The sequence below is a fragment of the Pseudorasbora parva genome, chromosome 19 (genome assembly GCF_024679245.1).
Source record: "Pseudorasbora parva isolate DD20220531a chromosome 19, ASM2467924v1, whole genome shotgun sequence".
NCBI classification, from domain to species: domain Eukaryota; kingdom Metazoa; phylum Chordata; class Actinopteri; order Cypriniformes; family Gobionidae; genus Pseudorasbora; species Pseudorasbora parva.
Genome location: NC_090190.1, coordinates 22,316,902 through 22,336,164, shown reverse-complemented (window position 1 = coordinate 22,336,164; position 19,263 = coordinate 22,316,902).

The following is a 19,263-nucleotide window of genomic DNA, read 5'->3' as shown; positions in this document are numbered from 1 at the left end:
GTTGCTGTATGTGAAAATCTTTGTCATGATTTTAAGTAGGACATATTCCTGGGTCAACATATGTATATATTTATCCTGGAACACAATTCCTGTCATGAAACATAGTCCTAACCCCCTAACCCTAACCTAACCCAGAGGGAAATGATAGGTAAATAACTAGCACCAAACCCTGCATTTAAACATAAACTTGACATAAACTTTAAGCTTGTCACTGAAATATGATTTGTTGATTGGAATGCAGGATTAACAATGTTATAAATATCCAGAAACAGTCTTGTTGAAATCACATTCACCTGTAAATGTATGGAACTGTAAGGCAGTGTCATCTTATAAACCGCTTCAAGTGACCCTGATATTCTAAATTATTATAAATAAAATACTCAATTTGTCTTTCATTTTTGCTAAATATTGACTTAAATATTGAATATTATCTGTATCATATATGTCCTGTCCTATAACCTGTCAGTATATTAATTGAGATGCATTTAAGAGTAGGCTAAATGAATGACAAATCAGCAAAACCTGCTATTAGAACATTTTATTGTTATTTTGAAGCCAACTTTTTTCAACCCTTTTTTTTTGTTATGCTTTCATTACAAAAAACACACACACATATATATATATATATATATATATATATATATATATATATATATATATATATATATATATATATATATATATATATATATATATATATATATATATATATATATATATATATATATATATATATATATAAAATCAACTGGTTCGAGTTCCTATTTCCGGCCCTTTAAATTTAAAAAATAGCCGCGGAAAAGGCGCCCAAAAGACGGAGCTGCAGAGGAGGATTATTGTTTGGAGATTTGACGGTGGAAAACGGCAAAGAAAGTTAAGGTAAGATTTAATAAAAAAAATATTGCTTCGTTTTGGGGATTGCTTCGTTATATTCAGTTGGAGTAACTTACTGCATGTTATGTGATATTAAAACGTTAGCTAATGAAAGCTACAATTGTTAGCTATCAAACATTAGTTATTTTGTCAATTCAAAACTTTTGCCATTGCCTGAAGGATTTTGTAAGTGACATAACGTTAGCAATTCAAGTTGATTATCGTTAGTTCACCTCTCTTTCATACATTTGTCACGTGATTTTTGATAATCACTAACTGCTAAATAAATGGTGATAAAATATTAATATCTGTCTGTTTCATTGCTGTACTAACGTTAGTCTATGCGGCTCTCACGTGACAAAAGTATGAACAAGGCCTAACATTACCAGAATAACCTAAATGAATCATCTGTTTCTCATAATTTGTTATTTTGCCTGCAATATGTATAGTTTTTATTATCATTATTTTATTATTTATTTTAAATATGAAGTTGTTATCAAAGTTTGCGCTACTTGACGTGATTGCTAAATGATTTAAAGATCCAAGTCAGTAAAATGATCTGATCTTCCCATCACTAACGTTACAAAGCAGTCCTTCGAACTGAAAATCACATTGTCTTCTGCTGAAAAAAAAGCATAGACCAGCATGATTTCACTTTCACTCACTGTATACCAACCTGCAGTCAGTTCTGTATGGTCAACGTATTTTCCCAATTATAATGTTATAATTATAATGTATAATTTGAAATTCATCTATGTATAAATTTGACATTAAACTGCACTAACTAGTTGTATTACTTGTATTACAGAAACAACAGGATCACAGAGCAAGCGAGTAAGCTGTAGATCCCACATCAACAGATGGCTTCAAATTGCAAGTGAGACAGAGGGAGAAGAGGAAAGGAGTAACGAAAATGGACACGCAAGTAATTTACACGGTCTATTTTGCTAATTGTTTGTAATCATTTGGAGTAAATCCGGGACTACACTTCACTTCACTTGTTAGGTCTATCTCATCTATTTCATCTTTGTTAATAAAAATTAGAAGAAATATGCAATAAAAAACAGTAATAGAAACTGTATATATATATATTTTAGGGATGCAACAATACAGTTAGTCCACGGTTCAATACATAACCTTACTTTGGTTTTTAACCATGGTTTTCCGGTTCGGTTCGGGTTTTTTTTTTGCTCTTCTATTCTTAGGTGACAGGAACAGAAAAAGGTTAAGGAGAAAATGTTTTTTATTGCAATACTCTTTCTTTATTTTACTTAAAAGACTTGAAAACCCTTACTTAAACTTAAAACTTTACATAAAAAAATGTATACACATTCCCAGTGTATTGTATTAAATAAAATAAAATAAATATATATAAAGATTTACAGTGGCAGCTCAGAGATGTACAGTAGCATTTAAGTATGAAATTGAATGAATAAATGTAGAGTATAAACGTAAATGCGGGTAAACACCCTTAACTTTAGTGCATATGATTGGATATTTGCTCAAATCAGCGCATAGACTCAGGCAAACCATTAAAAAAAGAGCAGAATAAATAAAGAGGAATATTCAAGGGGGTAGTCTAGCGCTCGGAAAGCGTTCCACCCATAGGGTGTTTAAATATTTTCTCCCGTTGCTTTTGGCTCACTATGGGCTTCTCCCCATTCTTCTCCCTTGACTTGATCAGACCATTGCTAACCAAGCCATCACCTGCTGTTAGCATCCCATTGACTCCCATTCATTTTTGCATCTTTGACAGTGAATAACTTTACATCAGAGGCGTTTAAAGACTCAATTTGTCCATTGTTTCTAAAGAAACACGACAATGCATAAAAGGCTCCGTTACCTTGTATCTTACACTATCGCCCCGCAGAAGCTGTTTTTGTAAAAATAGGCTAACTATTGCGTCATAACCAACGCCTCTGTCGCACAGTTGAGAAATTACTGTATAGACCTGAGGAGACGCTCGCAGGCAATCTTTACTGTATATGAGGCCGTCGGGGGGACGTGGAGACATAAAGTCTGATAAAGTCAAGGGAGAAGAATGGGGAGAAGCCCATAGAGAACCAAAAGCAACGGGAGAAAATATTTAAACAATGTGATTCAGATTTCACTTTCCACAACTACTAGAAGACTCACAGCTGTCAGACAGGAGGCTCACGTAATATCTACGTCCTCAAGCTCAGTCTGAGCCGGCGTAGTTCGCTCAGCCATCAGGAAGTGAGTGCCTCTTATTGGCCTCATTTTTCCGCCGTTGAAGTCAATGGGATAGCTCTGTCCATTTCTTTTACTGTCTATGGGAATATTTCAAACGGGGGGAAATGGAAATAAATAATTAAATGCAAAACCGAAAAAAAAAAACACAATTCACCAGCGCATATTGAACCATGAATGCGTACCTAACGGTTCAATATTATATTGAGTATTGTGGCATCCCTAATATATATATATATATATATATATATATATATATGTATATATATATACAGCTCTGAAAAAAATTAAGAGACCACTGCAAAAAAACTAGTCCTCAGAGTTGGGGAACATTGTCAGAGCAGAAGGAAGCATGTTTTCTTCTACACTCTAAACACGCTGGGTTAATAACAACCCAAGTTGGGTTGAAAATGGACAAACCCAGAAATTGGGTTGTTTGAACCCAGTGAATGGACCTTTTCAAACAACTCAATGTGTGGGTTTGTCCATTTTCAACCCAACTTGGGTTGTTATTAACCCAGCATTTTTTAGACTGTAGGACAACCGTGTACGTGGTTTAATTCATGTGTCCTTCACAAAGACAAGTCTGCCCAATTCAAGCATTGCTGAAGCACTCCCAGATCATCACCGATCCTCCACCAAGTTTCACAGTGGGTGTGAGACACTGTGGCTTGTAGGCCTCTCCAGGTCTCCGTCTAACCATCAGAAGACCATGTGTTGGACAAAGCTGAAAATTGGACTCATCAGAGAAGATGACCATACTCCAGTCCTCTACAGTCCAATCCTTATGGTCTCTTGCAAACCTCAGCCTGGCTCTTCTTTGCTTCTCATTGATGAAGGGCTTTTTTCTAGCTTTCCACAACTTCAGCCCTGTCCACTGGGAGCCTGTTTCGAACTGTCCTCGCCGTGAACTTCACCCCAGCTGCCTTTTGCCATTCTTTTTGTAGGTCACCTGAGGTCATCCTATGGTTGTTGAGTGACATTCGAATGAGTTGGTGGTCATTCCAGTCAGTGTAGAGTTATTTTCGCCCTCTGCCAGTCTGTAACTTTGTTGTCCCCAATGTCTGCTGCTTGACCATGTTCTTATGAACCGCCGTCTTTAAAATTTTAAGGATGGAAGCAACCCGACGCTCACTGTATCCCTATGCCAGTAAAGCCAGAATATACTTGTAGGCTTCCATACTTGTAGAGATGCTGATTTAAGAAAAAAATTGCAGTGGTCTCTTAATTTTTTTTCTCCCAGAGCTGTATAGATATTGTAGTGTTTTACTTATCTAAACTTTTTAGGGAAGAAAAACAAATAATCAAATAAAATAAAAATCAATGTTTAGTCTTTAGTGTGTTTGTTACAAATGAATTGATCATTATTAAAGCTACAAATGTAGTTCAGTTAAGAACAGTGAGTGATTACCTTTTTTCTTTTATTGTTTCATTAACATAAATATAAAGACCTAATTCACAGATCTAATATAATGTTAGACATCATTTCCCCAACTGCTCCCCAAATGTTCACTTAAAACTGCATTAAGTTAGCCTGACAAGCCAGAGCCACATCAGGAAGTTAGCTCTGGGAACTCACCATTGACAGGGCTCAGTCCGAGGGGCGGGATAAACGGTTGTCTTTCAAACTACCTCTGCACACGATAGGATAGCGCTACAACCAACCTTCTCGGAACCTTCTCTGCCGTCATTATGTTAAGCCCCGCCCACTGGCTCTACACACAATGGCCCTCATTTATCAATCTTGCGTAGAAACGGGTGTATATGTTGGCGTAAGATTATGCTTACACTCCTCTCACCGCCTGATTTATGAAACTGTGCGCACCTCTGCAATTCAGGTGTACGCAATACTTGCCCTTAATAAATGCGGCGGCTGAAAACGATCGTCATTAGAATAACACGCCCCTATATATTCAAGTCTCCGCCTCCCGCACGCCCTCATTTTACGCCATGGACAAACAGAAGACGGCAAAGAAACGAAACTTCTCCGACGTGGAGATCGGGCGCGCTCAATCATGTCTTTAGTCCACTTAGTCAGGGCACTGATTAGGACATAAGTCAATGGGCTGACTCCCTGATCAGTGCTCTGACTACTGAACTATGATTGAGACGCGCCCATCGAGACTATCACCAGGGAAGTGGAAAAAAACCCGAAATTGTTTTATTTGGGAGTTTAAAGAGTGGGATTAAAGGTGCTCACAAAAACAAAATATGGATCCAAATTACGAGTAGCTACTGTTAGTGTGGGGGTTGAGAAGCGCACTCCAGTAGTTTAAATAGCTGTTAGGATGATAAATTACCATCAAAATGCATTATTTTACAGCACGTTTTGAAACAATTAGCATTTAATTTCGTATCGCGGCACATGTATTGGGGTGTACGACAGTGATGATGATGTGATGTGGAGTAAGATTCATTCACATTAATAATTACATGGCAATTTGTAAGATTCTTCTTCTTATTATTATGATTATTATTCTTAATGACGCTTGTTATTCAGAAGAAGAATGCCGTTTTTATTGATTTTATTATTATTTAAAAGAAGAAGGCCATTTTTATTATTTTGTCAGTCTGAATTATTTTAGTCCCAGTCCGTGCGCAGCTGCTGGGCCAGGCGGGCCTGAACCGTCAGATAAAGCGCACAGGCTCGCGACTGGAGGAATACATATGCCTACAGATCAAACGCTTTGGTAAAGTCACACAAATTAAACATTGACGTTCATGTTGCACAAAAATAAACACTAAATGTTGTTGTTGTGGTTTTTAACAGTGGGTCATATAGCATATCTTGTCAGTGCGTTTTGTGGTGTTAGGAATTGCTTTTCTGCGCATTTTCTCACTAACTCAAACGTGCGTACACCACCTCCTGAGCTGGCGTAGGATTTGAGCGCACCGTACGCCAACGTCCATATTGATAAATCTCAAAGTCACCGTGGGTTTGGGTGTACGCAAGGTGTACGCTGGAAATTTGGTGTACGCACTTTTGATAAATGAGGGCCATTGTGTTTGGCCTGACCAGAGTTTGGTTTTTTACAGCTCAGAAGTGTATTTAGAGTTGCTAGACTAAACTCATGGCAAATTAGATTTGCTGCCGCTAGGGTGCGTCTAGATTTGTAAAATAGCATTATGTAACATTTGCAGTAAGATATCCCAAAATCACTAGGCCAATACTACATATTTTGTTCAGTTGAGAACCTTCAATATCCCAAATGTTTCCAACTATTTGTAAATCGTGAGAAAATTGCTATTTTAACCAAGGAACCGGGACGTGTGAGGGCGTCGCCTAACGATGTCATCATATCTCTTAACCCTCGGTTTCTGGTTTTATTCTGCTGATGCGCTTTACTCCGACTGCAGTGTTAACAAGTGTCACAGCAGCCGCTGAGTGAACGCACAGAGTAACGTCATAACATAATTTAAAACTCACTCAAATGTGTTATATGATAAACAGAACTGCGTTACCTCATACTCATTACCAGAAAAGCAGAAATGGTGCCGGCGACTATGGCATAATCAAAGTTTTTCGCTCTGCTCGTGAGGCTTGTGTTGTTCATCTCATTAACAATCACTCCAGCAGCCTTGCTCAGCTCCACAACACTCGCTCCTGCTCTGCTTCACACTGCAGTAACGTCAATAGGGATGTAATGATAAATTGTTATATCGCATTAATAAAATGTGACTATATGTATCATTGATGGAAACGATATGATTTGCAATATAGTTGTTTTATCCAAGGCTCAACTTGCTGTAGTAAGCCTATTTATAAGGTACAATTTACCCAGACACAAATTTACAAATGTACCTCAAATGTAAATTCTGTCATAATTCTCACCATAATGTCGTTTTTCGTTTAACTTCCAAACACAAATGAAGATATTCTTTATGAAACCCATTTTAAAGTCCATTACTCTCAAACTTAAACGATGCAAAAAATAAAGTAATCAAGTGGTCTAATCCAAATCTTCTGAAATCTTCAAGTCTTCTGAATAGACACAATGGCTTTATGTGGTGAAAATATTTAAAGCTACACTGTGTGATAATTTCCCCCATCTAGTGGTGAAAAGGTATTTGACCAACCAGTGATTATTAGTTTCTGTTCCTCTCAATTCCGATTTTGTTTTAACTCCTACAGTGGCCAATTTAGTCCAAGATTAACATGGCATCCAGTTCAACCTCGTCCATGAGTGCCATCGAGTGTTAAAACGCGAAAGGCGAAGCTTGAATTTACGGGTATGTCCCTCTTTGGCTAATGTACTTTCAAGATGGAGGGGCAACATGGCGACCGGCATTCGAACCCCTCACCCGTATGTGTTTCCAACGGCATATTATAAACTTACGAGAATACTTTATTACTTGAAAGAAGTGCATTACATCACATTACATACATTAATTAGCACATATTTTTGAAAGAACTAAGTGTTTTTAGCTAAGAATAAACTAAAAAAGTTACACAGTGTAGCTTTAACACAGTGAACATTCTGTAGTAAACACAGACGTTCAAATGATTGCGTGACGTGCGAAAACAACATAAAAGTGAGTTAAAATTCTTGGATGAGCTAAACATTTACAGTTTGAGAGCGGCCATTTTGACACACTTTCTTGCGATTAGAACTGTGATTGATTGCATTGATCATCTGAAATGCATGCACTGCTGGAATGACCCTCTTCAAAGTGAGAGCGCAAACATTATTTAAAGTGGCACTCCTCCAAAGTCAAAGTGCAAACACCATTTAAAGCGGCAATCCTTAGTGAAAGCGCAAACATAATTTAAATCACCAGATCACATTTAGTTTTAGTAGTATGATTATTCAAAGCAGTTTAGATGGTTCATTCTTACACTGCATTAATAGCAGGAACAGCAGGACATAGCGAGCATGAGCAATGCTGCCTGCATTTAAAGTGCGAGTAATTCGTGAGGGATTTTTGTTTTTTAATTTACAGAGTTTCAGTGACACTATTACATTAATAATCTCATTACATAGAATCATACAATGACAAAACATAATGTTAAATATAATTAATAATAATGCAATGGGGGAATATTTGTGGGTCCTGATAATAATACACAAATAATAATATAATAACAATAAAAAAGTACAAAATAAAAATAAAAACTTTATTTCGGCTTATCGGGATACATATCGTATCGGGATACATATCGTGTCGGGAGTTCAGTATCGAGATACATATTTAATCGTGACACGAGTGTATCGTTACACCCCTAAACGTTAATAATCACTTCCATGAACATGATTTCTGAGTCCTATCCCGATTTTTTTCCTACCGGCTGTGAGGTGAAGACCACATGTCCCAAGATCTTTCCCAAAACTGACCTGATTGTCGCTTGTGCAGATTAATATTAAGATCTGTTTGATCTTTCTGAATTGTAGAAATTAACCAAATCATACAAGGATCATCAGTTGTTTCTGCACTGAAAGTAAATCCAGACACGATTAAAATCAACGTTTGGGAAGCCAAATTTTCAGTATTTTTTGCACAAAATAATAAATCATGTCAATAAAACCCTAATTTTAGTGTTTAGGATGTTATAATCTATATACATAAAAGTGACATACACATTTTTATATAAATATGGCAGCGATAAGGTACAGTAATGGTTTTATTTGGTGTATTCTTTGCTAACAATCTTTCATTCTTATCCCGAGGTTACCATTGTCAGCTGGATCTGCTCCAAATCCAGATCAGATGGTGGACCTGCACCTAGACATCAACGCAGCCCTAAATGTCAACAGATAACATGTCAACTAGACAACTCCTAGAGACGGATCCCCTGTGAGGAACTTGCTAACAGCCATCAACACAGATCCTCTGTCCTCTGCACAGACCCCTAAGGCCAGCTTCAACTCCATGTCGGCATGTTGTATCCTGATCTTCAAGCTGGTGGATCTAGATGAAATATTCTGAATTATTGCAATCCATATTCTGACTTGTAATGCAGCCTGAATCATATTCACACCATGTTCGTTGGCCAGAGACAACTGGTCCCCCAACTCAGCCTGGTTTCTACCAAGGGTTTTTTCTTCTCCATTTCTGTCACCTGATGGATTTTGGGTTCCTTGCCACTGTTGCCTTAGGCTTGCTTAGTTTGGGACGCTTAATATTCTACAATAGGGGTGGGCTATATACTGGTAGATATGATTAACTGGTAGAAATGTATCAACTGCTACTGATTTTGGACGATCATCTCTATCGTAGTTACGTTGCTGTTCTGCTTGTGTGGTAATGAAATCTTATCATCTGCCTGCATTTTTAAGCATTATGGTTAAAAAACAAGGGATTTTAAACTGCTAAAGTGCAGTAAGCAGTGAAAGACACCTCATTTGACGACTTGTGCACGCTGTCAGAGAGACTGTTTCTAAGCACAATTTTTTTGTGTCATTGGCAGCAAGAATTACAAAATGTCTATGGTATTTCTAATGTCTATATAATATTGATTTAATTGCACTGATGCTATTGGAGGAGAACTGAACTGCGCTGGATCATGTTTTCTGCAAAGCTGCTTTATAGCAAATTGAACTGATTTCATAATTGATGAACCTTACACAGTTATTGAACAGAACTGAATCAACACTGACCTGACTTCAGCTGTGACACTATTTTCTTTTTAGGGCTGCTTTACTGCAGAATTTAACTCTGTTTGAATAATTAAATAATTATTTTCATGTTTATTCCTGTAAATCTGCTTTGAAACTTTATAAAGCATTAACAAAGAAAGGTAACTTGAATTGTGCAATGGCCTGATTGTTGACCAGATTTGGCAAACAGCATGTGGGCCACATGAGGATTGTGTAAAAGACCAACTGTGGCCCACATTAGGGTCAGTTCTGGTTTATATCAGCCAAAGCAAGGTATTAGATCTGGGCCTGACCTGGGCCAGAATTAAATTTAACTGTGAGCCATATGTGGGCCATTTCTGCTTCATGTGTTTTGTTCATGCCTGACATGTGGCATTGCTATTGCTTGATTGTGGCCCAAATCTGGGAAAAAAAAGTGGACCACTCAAGTGCCATCATTTCACACGGTATGTGGGCCAGAGCAAGGTATTAGATATTGGCCAGACCTGGGCCAGAATTAAATTTAACTGTTAACCAGATGTGGGCCATTTCTGCTTCATGTGTTTTGTTCATGGTTGACATGTGGCATTGCTATGGCTTGATTGTGGCCCAAATCTGGCAAACAAGAGCGGACCGCCCAAGTGCTATTATTCCATGTGGTATGTGGGCCAGAGCAAGGTATTAGATCTGGGCCGGATCTAATACCTACACATGAAGCAGAACTGGCCCACATCTGGGCAACAGTTGTGGGCCAGTTCTGCTTCATCCGTTTTGTTCATAGCTGATATGTGGCATTGCTATGGCTTGATTGTGGCCCAAATCTGGCAAACAGGAGCGAACCGCCCAAGTGCCATCATTTCACACAGTATGTGGGCCAAAGCAAGATATTACATCTGGGCCGGATCTGGGCCAGAATTCAAATAAACTGTTGCCCAGATGTGGGCCATTTCTGCTTCATGCGTTTAGTTTATAGCTGACATGTGGCATTGCTATGGCTTGATTGTGGCCCAAATCTGGCAAACAGGAGCGGACCGCCCAAGTGCCATCATTTCACACAGTGTGTGGGCCAAAGCAAGGTATTACATCTGGGCCGGATCTGGGCCAGAATTAAAATAAACTGTTGCCCAGATGTGGGCCATTTCTGCTTCATGCGTTTTGTTCATGGCTGACATGTGGCGTTGCTATGGCTTGATTGTGGCCTAGATCTGGCAAACAGGAGTGGACCACCCAAGTGCCATCATTCCACGTGGTATGTGGGCCAAAGCAAGGTATTAAATCTGGGCCGGATCTGGGCCAGAATTCAAATGAACTGTTGCCCAGATGTGGGCCAGTTCTGCTTCATGCGTTTTGTTCATGGCTGACATGCGGCGTTGCTATGGCTTGATTGTGGCCTAAATCTGACAAACGGGAGTGGACCGCCCAAGTGCCATCATTCCACGCGGGTAGTGGGCCAGATGAAAGTGTCAAGTGTGGGCCGGATCTGGGCCAGAGCAATTTTGCTATCTGGGCCAGATGTGGGCCAGTTCTGCTTCATCCGTTTTGTTCATGGCTGACATGCGGCGTTGCTATGGCTTGATTGCGGCCTAAATCTGGCAAACGGGAGCGGACCGCCCAAGTGCCATCATTCCACGCGGGTAGTGGGCCAGATGAAAGTGTAAAGTGTGGGCCGGATCTGGGCCAGAACAATTTTGCTATCTGGGCCAGATGTGGGCCAGTTCTGCTTAATGCGTTTTGTTCATGGCTGACATGCGGCGTTGCTATGGCTTGATTGTGGCCTAAATCTGACAAACGGGAGTGGACCGCCCAAGTGCCATCATTCCACGCGGGTAGTGGGCCAGATGAAAGTGTAAAGTGTGGGCCGGATCTGGGCCAGAGCAATTTTGCTATCTGGGCCAGATGTGGGCCAGTTCTGCTTCATGCGTTTTGTTCATGGCTGACATGCGGCGTTGTTATGGCTTGATTGTGGCCTAAATCTGACAAACGGGAGTGGACCGCCCAAGTGCCATCATTCCACGCGGGTAGTGGGCCAGATGAAAGTGTCAAGTGTGGGCCGGATCTGGGCCAGAGCAATTTTGCTATCTGGGCCAGATGTGGGCCAGTTCTGCTTCATGCGTTTTGTTCATGGCTGACATGCGGCATTGCTATGGCTTGATTGTGGCCTAAATCTGACAAACGGGAGTGGACCGCCCAAGTGCCATCATTCCACGCGGGTAGTGGGCCAGATGAAAGTGTCAAGTGTGGGCCGGATCTGGGCCAGAGCAATTTTGCTATCTGGGCCAGATGTGGGCCAGTTCTGCTTCATGCGTTTTGTTCATGGCTGACATGCGGCGTTGCTATGGCTTGATTGCGGCCTAAATCTGGCAAACGGGAGCGGACCGCCCAAGTGCCATCATTCCACGCGGGTAGTGGGCCAGATGAAAGTGTAAAGTGTGGGCCGGATCTGGGCCAGAGCAATTTTGCTATCTGGGATTTCCACCGTATCAGCGCTGTTCCTCGGGCCTGAGATGGACTAACGTTAGCGGTCTGCGGGTGGACTTTGAACTTGAGACTGCTGTCCTGCGTTTCATTCATAGCTGAAAGATGCTGCGAGGCGCCAGACTCCATAACCTGACAATAAACAAACAGTGCCCAGTTTTAATAAGATTTTATCATCCAAATTCATTAGTTTTACGAATTAAAGTTGTGTGTTTTGAGCAACACTGCAGACGTTTCAAAGACCAACGCCACACGTTAACTTAAGGTGACTCACACTGTCCCTGTATGTTGTTTTGAATTAAATAAAATGCCTTTTAGCACAGTAATGATTATATAGATTAAAAAAAAACATATTTCTGTTTTTTTCTTATTTCTTATATTTTTCTTATTTCTCACTTTCATATTTCTGTTCATACAAAACCTGAATTTCACAGTGGAAATGCCCCAATTCTGCGACGCTGAGAAGAAGAAACTGCTCTCTGGTGACTGAGGAGAATTCAAATATCCCCTCACTCAACCGTCGCGTGGAGCTGTCGTCACGTCAGAGGGTGGGGGAGGGGCGCATTGTTTTAATCGAGTAAACTTACTCAATTTCTTCAGTGTGTGTTAAATATTAATAATCTTAATTTGAATTAAGTAATATTTGTGGTTCTTGAAACAGATCGGTTTAATTCTCCATTCTCAAATATTTTGAAATAAATTTCACAAATGTATTAAGTATATTTAAAATAAATAATTGGTTATTTGAATACTAAATTATTTTAGTGAAAAAAACTTAAATATAAATATACATTTTAGACAAAATTAACTGTTGGATTTTTAGTCAATTATTTTGGTATGTTTAACTAAAACCATCAAGTAAATGATATTGAGAGATTTTATTAAGTTAATAAAGTTAATTATTACTGTGATATTTACTAAGCCACTGAATTATTTTTTAGAGTGTAAGCCTTCTAAGAACCGGTTTGTCTTTCCACATGCTAGACAGCTACCACAGAGCCAGGTCTTCCTTCACTGTATACGTCTCATCTTTCTCAGCAAGTTGCAACGCTAGCGAGTCAGCAGGAAACTCAAACACACCAGGCTTGTTTGAGATGCATCAGTGATCAGACCGATCAGTGTATGACATCAGAGTACCGCTAGAGCAATTCAAAAGTATAAGGAGTCGTATGATCTCGTTGTACTTTGATGTCATACAGCAATATTGCATAGTGCACCTTTAATACAGAAGTCAAAAAATTACATATAGCACCTTTAAGGCACAGTTACATTAGCAAAATGTCTGTAAAATTAAGTGGGCAAAAAAAGGTCATTGTCTTCAGTTATATCGATCAGGTGGAAAGAATATTTTTTGCATGGTATTCCATAAAATAATTTAAAGTTTAATGGCTCAGACCTTTTTAAAGGTATTTCTACTATTCCTTGCCCAGGCATTCACGTATCCGTACCTGCATAGAGTAAGTGTGTCCTAATAACAAAAAAATACCGGAAGATCCAAGCAAAGGAATATTATAATTCATTGAAGACGCATTAAGAAGATCTTCAGAGTGATACTGTGTGGGACACAAGTGTGACATGCATGCAGCGGGTGCATAGTAAGAGGCATGTAACCTTACGAGTGCATCCTGACGGCAGTGTGTATGACATGAAGGCACCGGGCCAGCATGAGTGTCAGCAGGTGTTGTGCAGAGTTCTGCCTGGCTGCTTCAGACACTGAGTGAGTGAACAGGAGATGACAGGCCCTCACCGGCCCCTTCACTCAACCTGTCACGCGAGGTCACCTGCAGCCCCGGGCGCTCGTCACTCATATACACATAGTTACAGAGATTCGAGATACAAGATATTAGCATTCACAAGAGGATTTAAGGATATTAAAGAGGTTTTTTTTTTTTTTTTAACCTAATGTCCGTATCACATGTGGAACACTGGCTATGGCCACATATAATCATTTAGACGGCAGGTGTGTTTCAGCACTGTGAATGAACATGTAAGAGGTTCATCTGATCATCCCAGGCCATGTGATGAAGGGGACCCCTCTATGACAAGAGTTTTCAAACTTTTGATGCATAGGAACCTCAAATATTATGACGTGCGTGTGGAAATCTTGTGGATATATATTCAAATATTCATATTCAAATATTATATCCCCTTGTGAGGGACCCTTAAAATATACAGGCTGCAAAATATTTGTATATACAATGACCCATTCATAATTTAAATAAATAGCTTTGATATGAATGTCAATCCAATTATTAAGATATTATCTGGAAAATGTTCACATTTTACAGCGTATCTTTTCTCTACCTACTTGTTTTTAATAAAAGACTGTTAACAGGATTTTTTAGCACAACACATACGTTTTGTTGAATTGGTGGCTAATTCGTATGAATTCAGACAATCTCTTTCATACAATTACGATCTGTTTACGCTTGGCTAGGTTTGGTGTGGACATTGTTTTTTTCTAAAAAGCATTTTAGAAAATGTTTCCATACAAATCACATCATGAAATAGTTAAAGCCCCAATATACTCACTGTGAAGTTCTTTTTTGTTCTTCACTCAGGGGTAAAACAGTTTTAACATGTGTTATGCCTATGCTTTCTGAAGTCTTATAAGATCATTACAACACTGAAAAAACAATTTTTGGTTTTTGTTGGTTTAACTTTAAAAAGTAAGTAACCTGGTTGCCTTAAAATTTTGAGTTTATTAAAATTTAAAACATTTAGTTGATACAATGAAGGAAATTTGTTTAATAAATAGAAACTCAAAATATTATTGTATCTGAAAAACATTTAAAAAATTGATAAATCATGAAAATAGCACTTTTTGGCATGTTTCACTGCATCATAAGAAATAAAACACACACAATTACCCAATATGCTTACAAAATATTTTAATAATATTTTAATAAAGGTTGTTGAATCTCAAAAAATGTTCATTGTTTTAACTCAAAATTTTAATTTCAATGAACTCAAAATTTTAAGGCAACCAGGTAACTAAACTAATTTTTTTTTTTTTTACAGTGAAATAACACTGTATGACATGGATATAATAAACTTGGGTACTACTCACTATATTGCGGCAAGTTGGGACACCCCTCCAAATCATTGAAATCACGTGTTCCAATCACTTCCATGTCCACAGGTGTATAAAATCAAGCATAGGCATGCAGACTGCTTCTGCAAACATTTGTGAAAAAATGGGTCGCTCTCAGGAGTTTAGTTTATTCAAGTGTGGTGCCGTGATTGGTTGACAAATGTACAATAAGTTAATTTGTGAAATTTCCTCGCTACTAAATATTCCATGGTTAACTATTAGTGGTTTTATAACAAAGTGTAAGCAAATGGGAACCACAGCAACTCAGCCACAAAGTTGTAGGCCATGTAAAATCACAAAGTGGGGTCAGCACATGCTGAGGTGCACAGAGTGCAGAAGTCACTAACCTTTTGGAGAGACAATAGCTGCAGACCTCCAAACTATGTGTGACCTTCAGGATTAGTGGCCTGTCACGAACAGTGCATAGAGAGCTTTATGGCCGAGCAGCTGCATCCAAGCCTTACATCACCAAGTGCAATGCAAAGCATTGGATGCAGTGGTGTAAAGCATGCCGCCACTGGACACTAGAGCAGTGGAGATGTGTTCTAGTGGACACTATAAAGGAAGACCTAACTAGTAGGATAAAAATGCATGTTTCCACGTGTATACCAATCAAACTTGCTATAGGATCACGTGCTTAAAGGCATACACACAAAATATATGAATGTAAAATTAAGTTCAGGATTAGAACCAAACAAAAATATATATATTTGAAATATACACAATGTTAGTACATTGAGTACTAACTAAGATCGATGGAAAATAAAAAGTTGTGATTTTCTAGAACGATATGACTATACTCTCATTAACAATACTCACAACAATTAATGAACTTTGCTGCTGTACCATGTGTGCAGCGGGCGTAATGATATTACACAGCGCCTGAAAATAATCCTCGGCTAGGTTACTTCTAACTTGACCGGCACTAAGGCTGAATCCGAACCCCCCTATACCCTCAAATGGGGCATTATTTGAAGGGACAGCCATTTGTCGGGGTGTTTCCGAAACCATAGTGGACGTTTTTAAGTGCACTCATTCAATAACACATTGCACCGAGTGTACAGCCTATGTAAACACAGCAGCTGTCCGAAGTCACTTACTCGTTTTCATTCACTCCTTCAAGTAAACTGTATTTGTGGACTAACGTAGGGACTCGTGAATGAGGGTATAGGGGGCGATTTCAGATTCAGCCTAAGTTTGTAGTTGCAGAGTTGCAGCCGGTAAATTGGTTAGTGGATTTACCCGTGCGATTAGCCATGGTTCTGTGCGTTGTAAAGGTTCAAATCTGCTCTCCTCCTCCCTTCTGCCCAAGTCTGTTCAGCCACACTTTCTTTCCTTTTACGTTCCAAAAGCTCCTCCTCAGGTTCATATGGATACGGTTCAGGATCTGCACTAAAGTAAATATCTTCTGAATCGTCTCTCACAAAACATGCAAGCATGTTATCACGTTGGTTATGTTGAAGGAAGTTAGCCTATTTTCAGGCGCTGCATCCATGGTACATCAGCAAAGTTCCTTGATTATTACACAGGAATGAGAGTAGCCATATCGATCAAGAAAATCACAGCTTTTAATTTTCCGTCTGTCTTAGTACACAGAAGTGTCAAGTTTTAAATAGGAAAAATATTGAAACTCTTTGGTCGTGCAAACGGAACTCATGGAGGTGCTAATGGTCTAATCAGAATCAATGAATTATGCTAAGCTATGCTAAAGGTGCTACCGCCAGACCCGGAAATTGGCCGAATGGATTCGAAAACAGTAAAACTCAAACTTTAAATCTAGATTTTAATTTTAAATCTATCTGAAGATCTATCTGAATCTGTCTGAATCTGTATAATCTGTCTGAATCTATCTGTCTGAATCTATAAATCTATCTGAATCTGAAGCCCATTTAAATTTTAAATCTAGGGGAGGCGTAAAATTAGCCTATTTTTTTTATTTATTTATTTTAAAGTGGAGTGTTCCTTTAAGTAGGATTTCCCCATGACAACGTGAATGCAGACTTTCTTCATCCAAAGTCTCATCTCAAAATGATGTAAAAAAAAAACACAAATAAAAAACACAAATAAAAACAAGCTTTTGTTTATTCACAGACACTGAGGGACGAGTTTAAATTAGGCCTAGTATTATGTTCTGTAAATCAACAGATGTACATGATGCATAGCTTAGTTATCTGTCTCAACCCCATATCAGCGAGATTTCTCAATGTGTAATTTAACATTACAGCTGTATATTTCATAGTTTTTAGCTGTATATACCCCACCTGTTGTCAAGGCAGCAAGGTACAGAAAGCCAGAACTGGAAGTGGACTCAACTTTAACATCAGTGTTACTGGCAATCTGTTCCTGTTTTATTCTCATAAAATGGTGGTCACGGGTTAACAGCGAGAATGGAAAGGGAAAAAATGAAGAGAAAAAAAAAATCCAGCAAGAATTATAGAGAGGAAAGAAACAGAGGGGAGTTCATAGGGTCGTATATCATTAAGCAATTGAGAAAGTTAATTAGGCAGCTCTGATAATTATTGCCATGGCAACCTGAGCGCACTCATGCACATTTGATTAATGAGGTGCCATTTATCCGCGCCAGTGAGACAGTACAGTCATAGAGGAGCGCGCGAGACCCCTAGTGGGACACAAAGACACTCTACTGAAACAATGACAGGGCAGCTGAAACCTTGATGCAGAATAAAAGCAAAATTGTGTGCGAAATTTAGCAATAGAAGAAATACGATAGTTTTCCTTACATATACTGCAGAACCTAAATGTTAATAAGACTGCATAGATATCTTTACATAGAATTATATTATATAGGTCTATTATTTGTTTATTTTTTTCATATTAAATGAAAATAGCAGTTTTGATGAATGGATTTATCTTGTCAAAACCCCCAAAAAGATCTTTCCCATTTGCAGCTCTTTCTCAAATCTTGGCATGTGTCTATGTATTTGTGTGTTGAATCTGAAGCCCATAGACAGCTTTGTCACACACTACCCTCTAGTGGACAAAATCATCTCTAAATTAAAGTATTTTATGGATTTCAAACAATGGAAAAATTTTAATCACTTATAAATGTAATCCTGAACAGTGTCGAGTCAGTCGAGGGTTGAAAAATACTCAATAATTGCAGTACAATTACAAATAGGCTATAGAAAAATAAATGATGCTTGTTAAAGTCTGCCACTGTACAAAAAAATATTGTTGGTTTAACTTAAAAAAGTAAGTTACCTGGTTGCATTAACATTTTGAGTTTATTAAAATTAAAAATGTGAGTACTAAGCATACCTCCAATAATTAAATATGGCAAATAAAACAAATGTTTTTATGGATTTAATTTCACTTTCTGCTAACCTCCGATGATTCAGTTAAATATGCAAAAATGACACTAGATTTTTGGCTTTATTTGTGAAGTAAATGTTTAAAATGTAAATGTTCTTCTTCAATCCAGAACAGCAGCACAGAAAGGTGTGCCCTCTACTGTACACATGTGAACCTGCATTTCCTTTAGCCTCAGACTTTATTTCAATTTTTGCGTAAAAGGGAAATTACATTTGCCTAGAAATTGAACGTTTTAGTTATTAAAATAAAACAAGCCCAGCCCAGATGATAAAAGAAAAGTAACCACGTTACACAATTATTAGGGAGTAACGCAATATTTTAATGCATTACTATTCAAAGTAACTTTTCCCAACTTATTATAATGTACTTTTATAATCAAACTATCATAACTGTGTAATTTATGACCTAATCTGTCGTCTTGATGCTGGTGAATCGCAGAGCTTTGTGCAAACATATCCACATCGCTATGATCAGATGCTTTCTGAAAGGGAAAGTTCAAGCAAAATTTACCCCATTATTTACTCACCCTCAAGTCATTCTAGGTGTATATAAATGTCTTCTTTCAGATAAATACTTTTGGAGTTATATTAACAAATACCCTGGCTTTTCCAAGCATTATAATGCAAGCTCAAAATAATGCCCAAAATTTTAAGCTCAAAAAAGTGCATCTATCCATTATAAAAGTAATCCACATGGCGGTTA